A 10,730-nucleotide genomic window follows, 5' to 3' on the forward strand; every position below is an offset into this window, starting at 1 on the left:
TAACAAAATGTGATCTATGAAAATACTTAGAAAGTGGGTAGAAAGTGAAAAAAGATTTTCTGACAGATGAAACATTATCAGTTAATTTGTTTACAAACATTATAATTATTTCCTCATTTATGTAAGCACTGACATCGATATATTTAAAAAGATATTTTGTATGAAATATAAGTCTGTGTAAAAAATTTTTTAAATAAAAACTATGTTTTGTTAACTTAATACCACATACCTTTTTCTTTTATAACTAATCATCTGGGTGTCGATAATTGTGGAACGGTGTTGATAACTGTGGACAAAGGTGTCGATAATTGTGAAATGGTGTCATGTGATCTGATACACTAAGTAATCGGGAATCAGCTCTTGTTTTCCAGTGGAACTTTGAGTAACTATTCATGCATAATTTACGTATTGAAAGTCTTTTCTACTTTTGCAATGGCCAAAAGATTGTTAAGGTGTCGATAATTGTAGCTGCCGCTCAACTATATTTAATGAATTTAAAAAGTTCAGTAAAGGTGCTTAAATTTTCTACTAAATTTAAGGGCTGGTCTTAAATGCAACTTGAATATACTACTAAATGGTTCCTTTAAAAGTAGAAGGCCTTTCAATTTCATAAAACCAGTGAAATTTAGTTCCTTCTGAAATTTGGTCATTGTGATACACATTTATTTCTGTAATATCTACAAATAAATAAATAAATAAATAGACCATTCTGGGGCTGGGAAGTTATAGTGGTGCTTGAAAGTTTGTGAACCCTTTAGAATTTTCTATATTTCTGTATAAATATTACCTAAAACATCATCAGATTTTCACACAAGTCCTAAAAGTAGATAAAGAGAACCCAGTTAAACAAATGAGACAAAAATATTATACTTGGTCATTTATTTATTGAGGAAAATGATCCAATATTACATATCTGTGAGTGGCAAATGCATGTGAACCTCTAGGATGAGCAGTTAATTTGAAGGTGGCATGAGAGTCAGGTGTTTTCAATCAATGGGATGACAATCAGGTGTGAGTGGGCACCTTGTTTTATTTAAAGAACAGGGATCTATCAAAGTCTGATCTTCACAACACATGTTTGTGGAAGTGTATCATGGCAAGAACAAAGGAGATTTCTGAGGACCTCAGAAAAAGCATTGTTGATGCTCATCAGGCTGGAAAAGGTTATAAATCCATCTCTAAAGAGTTTGGACTCCACCAATCCACAGTCAGATGGATTGTGTACAAATGGAGGAAATTCAAGACCATTGTTACCCTCCCCAGGAGTGGTCGACCAACAAAAATCACTCCAAGAGCAAGGCGTGTAATAGTCGGCGAGGTCACAAAGACCCCAGGGTAACTTCTAAGCAACTGAAGGCCTCTCTCACACTGGCTAATGTTAATGTTCATGAGTCCACTATCAGGAGAACACTGAACAACAATGGTGTGCATAGCAGGGTTGTAAGGAGAAAGCCACTGTTCTTCAAAAAGAACATTGCTGCTCATCTGCAGTTTGCTAAAGATCACATGGACAAGCCAGAAGGCTATTGGAAAAAATTTTTGTGGACAGATGAGACCAAAATAGAACTTTTTGGTTTAAATGAGAAGCGTTATGTTTGGAGAAAAGAAAACACTGCATTCCAGCATAAGAACCTTACCCCATCTGTGAAACATGGTGGTGGTAGCAGTGTTCTCCACTATCGTTAATGACTCGGCGGCCCGCCAAGTCATAACGGCTAGAAGAGCTATTACTGCAGACTCATAAATGCGCCGTCGAGCCTTAGGCCTTGTTTACATTATTTCGAATCAGCAGATCATCAGATTAACATTTTTAAAACGATTCGTGTGCACACACAAAATTTCTGTGCCCACAACAAAACCATTCCCCGTGCACACAGCAATGCCAATACACGGATACGCTAATCACATGACTAATTAGACGGCACATCACATGATCCCAGTGCATATCGGGCATGCGCAAGTCACTCACCACTTGCAAGTGGAAGGATGTCGTTGTAAAAAAATGAAGTATGCCAGTCTGTTATCGGCGGTACTGGTACTACAATGACGCTTTTTTTACACCGTGTATGGCCTTCGTGTTTATGCTAGAAGGATCTAACAGTGTTCAGTACACTCTTCACCTCGCAGAACGGCCGTTTTTTGCGATTACAACAAGACTATTTAGTGCTATGGTAACCAACACACTTCCTGTATTGCTTATTCACTTAATGACTTCCTCAACACACTTCCTGTATTGCTCATTCACATGACCAACATGGCATGACCAACGCCAGCGAATCAGGAAGGTGGATGTCACAGTGACGTTGTCCAATGACGACGTCAGCTAGAGCTCAGCACTGCGTATCCTCATTCCTCAATGTTTACACAGCACCGGATCAGATACGTACTGGGTTGAATACGTGGGCCCTGGCGGATTCAAACTGTTCCGCCTGTGGAGTCGTTTTCCGGCGTTTTAATGTGCACGGACAGTGCATCTGCAACGAAAATGATACGGATATGGTTTAATGTAAACACCACCTTAATTTTTGGCCGCTCAGTCAAAAAAAAAAGTTTACTTCAAAGAAAAGTAAAAAAACCACGCCAATACAAACACCAAATACAAACACCAAAGTAATTCTCTGATCACAGATCGTTGATGCGCTTTACTTTACAATAGGTTCAACAGAGGCCCTTAATGCTTGCTCGCTCACTTGTCACTACGCATGTGTAGTGCGGCGACAGAGGTGTGCGTGTCAGTTAAGTGGCTCCGATTGCCTCAGACCTCCGAGGGGAGTACGGTGGAAAGAAAAGACACATACTGCACATCAAATGAAAGGTAATTTTGTGTAGAATTCAACTAAAAACAAAGATATTTTATTCAATAAACATTTCAGTAACGGAGTGACAAAATAAATGTAAAGTCGGCTCCCAGTGTCAGAAGATTTTGCACAAAAGCAGCTACTTGCGAAATAAATAACATGCAACTTAGATGCCAGGAAATGGCATCTGAGGGGTTTCTTATTTCAAAATTTCCGCGAACCCCCCGGCGATGGCCGTTCAATACTACTGCCGAGCTATAACTTCAGGTAATGGAGAACACTGGGTAGTATCATGGTTTGGGCCTGTTTTGCTGCATCTGGGCCAGGATGGCTTGCCATCATTGATGGAACAATGAATTCTGAATTATACCAGCCAATTCTAAAGGAAAATGTCAGGACATCTGTCCATGAACTGAATCTCAAGAGAAGGTGGGTCATGCAGCAAGACAACGACCCTAAGCACACAAGTTGTTCTACTAAAGAATGGTTAAAGAAGAATAAAGTTAATGTTTTGGAATGGCCAATTCAAAGTCCTGACCTTAATCCAATCGAAATGTTGTGGAAGGACCTGAAGCAAGCAGTTCATGTGAGGAAACCCACCAACATCCCAGAGTTGAAGCTGTTCTGTATGGAGGAATGGGCTAAAATTCCTCCAAGCTGGTGTGCAGGACTGATCAACAATTACCGGAAACGTTTAGTTGCAGTTATTGCTGCACAGGGGGGTCACACCAGATACTGAAAGCAAAGGTTCTCATACTTTTGCCACTCACAGATATGTAATATTGGATCATTTTCCTCAATAAATAAATGACCACATATTATATTTTTGTCTCATTTGTTTAACTGGGTTCTCTTTATCTACTTTTAGGACTTTTGTGAAAATCTGATGATGTTTTAAGTTATACTTATGCAGAAATATAGAAAATTCTAAAGGGTTCACAAATTTTCAAGTGCCACTGTATTTAATTTGAGGGGATTCCCTAACAAATAAGGTCATAAAGTCAAGCAGCTGGGGAAGTCTGGTGTGTGCATGTACATGTTTATCTTTCTGCGTCATCGTCGTCTTCTTCTCTTGGATTTTACGGCAGCTAGCATCCATTGTTGCATTACTGCCATCGACAGGTTTACCTTGACCATGCACTGACAGTCCCATCATTCTGTTGTTAAATGAACAGTTGATAACTCCGAGGTGCTCACTGACCACCAATATTTATCAGTTTGGTCCTGTCTTTCCTTCACAACATAGCTTCTTCTCGCTTTCCATTACTGTAGTCAGTCTTTCACGTTTCATTTGCATCCTCCATTTCCCTCTCCTGTTTCAAATTTGTATCCCACAGTGCCTTGCGTGAATGGGGAAAGTCCACCACGTGATGCATGATGTAGTATCTTGAATTGGGTAATGGTGAAGCAAGAAATAATAGAGTAGAATTTTGGGCCACATGGCCAAAAATTAATTAATTGTTCTCACCACCTCCTCTGTTCAATGATGGTCATTCCAGGTTGACAAATATGGCTTCTTTTACTTCTCTTTCAAACCACCGGTCTTCGCTGGCTAAAATGGCAGAAATTGGTCCACCCTAAGGACAGAATGAGAGTCCACGGTGATGGCACCATGGACGGCTGCCTCGGAGTTTTGGTGTGCTCTGTGTTGTCTTGTTTTGGTTGTAAATAGTGCTTCATGTCACCCTTCCCGAATTTCTTTCACGAGAGAAGAACTCCTGAACATCAGGGAAATGACTTCAGTGGACTTATTTCCTACATTCATTCCACCATCCATAGATTTATTGTCCATTCTGGTCAAAGGAGCTCTCACCTACACTGCTGCTATTAAAGTGATACACCGGAGGAGAGGTAAATGAGCTGGAGCACTTGTGCGCCTTCGCCGGCGCGGACACTGTACACCACTGCCTGGAATATATCTCTCCAATGTGCACTCATTGAACAATAAAATGGATGAACTCTAGCTACTTTTGGGGAAAAACAGAGACTTTGTCAGCAGTTCTGTGCTTTACGGAGACGTGGCTGTGTGGATCGATAAGCTTAGCAAACCTATTGTGAGGACATCAAGGAAGTGGAGCAAGGAGGCTGTGGAGGATCTTCAGGCATGTCTGAACTCAACAGACTGGGACATTTTCAGGACTGCCACAAACAGTTTAGATGAGTACACAGAGGTGGTGACTTCATACATCAGCTTCTGTGAGGACAACTGTACACCAACTCGTACCAGGGTGAGTTATAACAATGACAAGCCCTGGTTCACAACTAGACTCAAACAGATGAGACAGCAGAAGGAGGAGGCATTCAAGAGTGGGGACAGGGACAGGTTTAGAGGAGATACACAGAACCTTTATTTTTCAATACATTTCTGAGTGGATAGTATCTCCACCCTTGACTCGTGTATGCTGCATAAATTGGAATAAAAAATATATATTTTCGAGAGTTAAAATCAACCGCAAAGTTGGCATTCGAGTTGCCCCACTGAGCCAGCCAGCCCTGAGTGCGTGGCGTCACAGCAGTAACCAGTTTTAAGGCCGAGGCCTTTTACAGCTATAGACCAAAGTCATATAAATAAAAATTTATGGTGAAAGTAAGAAATACCGTTACCGACTTGCTCAACTAAGACTGATTTGACTTCATTGATTATGGGTTGACTCTCATTAAAACAGGATAGGTGTTATAACTTATGCAACATACTGTACATGCATGCATTTTCACTGATAAAACGTAAAAGGCTAATTAAATAATCAGATGAACTGAGACAATCACATTCTGAAGCAAATTAAATAATCTTATAGTGGTAACTTAAATAAGCAAGTTACATGTACTGTATTAATCTAAATGCAGGTAAACAACATCATGTTGTTTTTGTTGTTTTGTATCCAAATGAAAGTTAGAGCTTACCTGTCTGTGTTCTCGCTTCTTGAAGGCCGATCTTGTGGCTGATTGTTTAGAAACAATCTGACTTTCAGTTGTTCATTCAGTTCTCCGTTCATTCGCTTCTTCCACATAAGGCCGAGATATTGCTGCTGAGACAAGTATATCCAGTGGAGAAATCAGATGGCTGGTCCACTCATTCTCCATTTTCTCCATACTGAGTACTCCGCCATTACTGCTCGGCTCAGGCAATTACTAAAACACGGGACGGGACGGGACTGGTTTTAGCAACAACCGTGGGGAGGTCACTGCTCGAGTGATAACATGTCATGTCCCATCCTGTTCCATCCCGGGTTTTACCAACAACCCTTGGCTCACACTTTGGGAGAACTGGTGCAACTGAACTTACTTTCCTTTTTTTTTAAATAAATACTTTCCTTTTCTTGTAGTTTTCTTTTCCTTTAATTGTTGGTACTGCACCCTCTTTCAATACGGGCTTATAGCCAATGCTCCTCAACAGATTAGAGGTTTCGTATGAGTCTTCAGTAAAATGTGCAGAGCAGAGGAAAGACCACTTCGTAGGCGCCCAATGTGCCCGTGAACTTCTCGCAAAACGTGTCCAAATCTTTGCAGTTTGAATATTCTTGGACCATGAATGCAACATAAATCCACCTTCTGTCGTGTTGCTGCACCCGCCAGCAACATATCTACGTGGCATAGCGATAAATTAGCTCAAAATGGAGGATCGGAGTTGCAGTCAGCTCTGTGTTTTAGTATAGCAGAAATGGCAATGAGACCGATAGACTTCCTGCTGTGATGTCACAGATGTCAAGGTCATTCACTCAGACCACTACCTATATGAATCACTTTAATCATAAAAATTGCTACATTAGATTTATTGTTAATGATTAAAACTATTCCTGTGTCAATCTTGAGGTCTCAGGGCATTTATAAACAAAAAGTGAGGCCATGGTTTTGTGTATATGCTTTAAAGAGTCCAAATACAGGTTCAGCAAGGCGGTGAGAGATGCTAAATGGCTGTATGCTGAGAAACTACAGCAGTAATTCTTGACTAATGACTCTGTACCTGTCTGGAGAGGGCTAAGGCAAATCATAAACTACAAACCCAAACCACCTCACTCTGTCAACAACCTTCACCTTGAAAACAACCTTAACACCTTCTACTGCCATTTTGAAAAACAATGGGACAGTCCTGATACCTCTCCTCACAATCACCATCTCCACCCCAACATCCCCACTTCCCCCCTCTCTTCAGGAGCCTGATCCCCCCATCTCTGTTCATATCAAAGGCCCCCTCCACCTCCTCCCCCACTGCACCTCTCACCATTCAGGAGAGGGATGTCAGTAGATTGTTCAAGAGATAGAACCCCCATAAATCAGCTGGACCTGACTCTGTCTCTCAATCTACCCTGAGAAACTGCACCGACCAGTTGTCTCCAGTGTTCACAGATATTTTCAACACCTCACTGGAGACATACCATGTGCCAGCCTGTTTCAAATCCTCCACCATCATACTTATCCCCAAAAAAGCAAGAACCACAGGACTAAATGACTACAGATCCATCACCCTCACTTCCATGGTGATGAAGTCCTTTGAGTGTCTTGTTCTCTCCCACCTCAAAGCCATCACAGACCCCCTTCTGAACCCCCTGCAGTTTGCCTACAGAGCCAACAGGTCTGTGGACGAAGCTGTCAACACAGCCCTCCACTTTATTCTCCAGCACCTGGATTCCCCAGGAATCTATGCCAGGGTCCTATGTGTGGACTTCAGCTCTGCATTCAATACCATCATTCCAGCTCTACTACAGGACAAATTGTCCCAGCTAAATGTGCCTTACCCCACCTGCAGGTGGATCACTGACTTCCTGACTGACAAGAAGCAGCAAGTGAGGTTGGGGAAGCATGTATCCAACACTCAGACAATCAGCACTGGATCCCCCCAAGGCTGTGTTTTTTTCTCCTCTGTTCTTCTCCCTGTAATCAAACAGCTGCACCTCCACCCACCAGTCCATCAAGCTCCTGAAGTTTGTGGATGACACTACCCTCATTGGACTCATCTCTGGTGAGGATGAGTCTGCCTACAGGTGGGAGATCAACCATCTGGTGACCTGGTACAGCCAAAACAACCTGGAGCTAAATGCTGCAAAAACAGTGGAAATGATTATGGACTTCAGGAAGAACCCAGCCCCTCCTCTCCCCATCACCCTGCGTGACTCACCAGTGGACACTGTGGAGTCCTTTTGCTTCCTGGGCACCATAATCACCCAGGACCTGAAGTGGGAACTGAACATCAGCTCCCTCATCTCAAAAGCACAGCAGAGGATGTACTTCCTGCGGCAGTTAAAGAAGTTCAGCCTGCCAAAGACAATGATGGTGCACTTCTACACAGCCATCATTGAGTCCATCCTCACTTCCTCCATCACCATCTGGTATGCTGCCACCACTTCTAGGGAAAAGGGTAGACTTCAGGGCGTCATTCGCTCAGCAGAGAAGGTGATCAGCTGCAGCCTGCCTTCACTTGAGGACCTGTTCGCTTCCAGGACACTGAGGCAGGCAGGAAAGATTGTGGCTGATCCCTCCCACCCCAGACATAAACTCTTTGAGACGCTCCCCTCCGGCAGGAGGCTGCGGTCCATCAAGACCAAAACCTCACGCCATAGAAACTTTCCTACCGCTGCTGGCCTCATAAACATGACCAGTGACACCCATTTACTCTGCCCCCCCGCCAGTATCATACTTCAGACTCCTGACCCACTCTGCCCCCCCACCTCAATAAACAAGACCAGCGTCCCCATTTACTCTGCCCCCCAGTTGTTTACCTGATTTGCACATTTGTTTACTTTATCTTATTGTTTACCTAATTTGCACATTTGTTTACCTGCACAGTTGTTTATTTATTTTATCTTATTTTTATCTTGTTTATTTATTTCTTAACATCTTAGAATAGACTATCTTTATTTAGCATTTATTTATTGAGCAGGGCGGCATGGTGGTGTAGTGGTTAGCGCTGTCACCTCACAGCAAGGAGGTCCTGGGTTCGAGCCCCGGGGCCGGCGAGGGCCTTTCTGTGTGGAGTTTGCATGTTCTCCCCGTGTCCACGTGGGTTTCCTCCGGGTGCTCCGGTTTCCCCCAAAGACATGCAGGTTAGGTTAACTGGTGACTCTAAATTGACCGTAGGTGTGAATGTGAGTGTGAATGGTTGTCTGTGTCTATGTGTCAGCCCTGTGATGACCTGGCGACTTGTCCAGGGTGTACCCCGCCTTTCGCCCGTAGTCAGCTGGGATAGGCTCCAGCTTGCCTGCGACCCTGTAGAAGGATAAAGTGGCTAGAGATAATGAGATGAGATGAGATGAGATTTATTGAGCACCTTAACTCCAAGCCAAATTCCTTGTAGTTGCAACAATTATGAATATGAATGAATATGAATATGAATATGTCTTTATTGTCATTGCCACAAGTACAACGAAATTGAAAGTGCTATCCAGTCAGTGCAAAGAGTCAATAAATAGGGTAAAATAATAGGGTAAAAAGCAATAAACAGTGGCCTAAGCCCAAGACACACAGACCACACACTCACATATACCTACACAGTTCCAGTTGCCTCATTCACACAGTTCAGACATCAGACATCATGTAAACAAATTCTCTGTATGTAAGCAGAGTTCCTTAGTTTCTAGCAGCATTAAGGCAGGTGACTGCAGTGGGATAGAAACTGTTCTTAAATCTATTTGTCCTTGCCCTGATTGCTCTGTACCGCTTGCCTGAGGGCATCAGTTCAAACAGGGGATAGCCAGGGTGTGAGGTGTCTTTTATAATGTTCTGGGCTTTTTTCAAACACCGCAAGCGGTGAAGTTCTTCCAGTGTGGGGAGAGGGCATCCAACAATCTTTTGGGCGGTGTTGATGACCCCCTGAAGCGCTTTCCTCTGAGCTGCTGTGCTGCTTTTATACCAGATGCATATGCAGTATATTAGTATGCTTTCAATGGAGGCCCTGTAGAAACAGACCAGCAGTCTTTGTGTGATGTTGTTCTTTCTGAGTATTCTGAGAAAGTACAGTCTCTGTTGGGTCTTTTTCAGCAGCTCAGAGGTGTTTACGCTCCAGGACAGACTGTCCTCGATGTTGACTCCCAGGAAACGAAAGTCTGCTACCCTCTCCACACATTGCCCGTTGATGGTTAGAGGTGGAATTTCAGTTCTTTTCCTTCTGTAGTCGACTATGAGTTCTTTTGTCTTTGAGGTATTCAGGAGAAGGTTGTTGGCCATGCACCATGACACCAGCTGCTCTACCTCGTCTCTGTAGGCGGACTCGTCACCCCCAGATATGAGCCCCACCACTGTAGTGTCGTCTGCAAACTTTACGATGGTATTGCTCTGATGGACAGGGGAGCAGTCATGTGTGTATAGAGAGTAGAACAGTGGGCTAAGCACACAGCCCTGAGGAGAGCCAGTGCTGAGGCTCAGGGCTGGGGATGTGTGGTGGCCAATTCTCACTCTCTGTTTGCGGTCAGAGAGGAAGCTGTTAATCCACATACAGGTTGTGTGAGGAAGCCCCAGGTCTCTTAGCTTGGTCACCAGTCTGTGTGGGAGGATGGTATTAAACGCAGAGCTGTAATCCACGAAGAGCATCCGCACATAGCTCCCCTGCCCCTCCAGGTGTAACAGGGCGGCATGGAGCACTGTGGCCACGGCGTCCTCCGTGGATCGGTTTGCTCTGTATGCAAACTGGTGGGGATCAAGGCTGCGGGGCAGGGTTGATGTAATGTGACTGCGGACCAGTTTTTCAAAGCACTTCATTATCACTGGGGTGAGTGCCACTGGTCTGTAGTCATTTAGGCCGGAGATGTGGGGCTTCTTGGGCACCGGAACTATGATGGAGGACTTGAGACAGTGTGGGACAGTCGACTGTGCCAGTGATTGGTTGAAGATCCTGGTGAAGATCCCAGCCAGCTGGTCAGCGCAGTCCCTCAGCACCCGTCCCGGGACGCCATCGGGTCCCGTCGCCTTCCTTGGGTTGACAGCCTGCAGCGAGCGCCTCAC

This window comes from Neoarius graeffei, chromosome 1, assembly GCF_027579695.1.
Source record: "Neoarius graeffei isolate fNeoGra1 chromosome 1, fNeoGra1.pri, whole genome shotgun sequence".
NCBI classification, from domain to species: domain Eukaryota; kingdom Metazoa; phylum Chordata; class Actinopteri; order Siluriformes; family Ariidae; genus Neoarius; species Neoarius graeffei.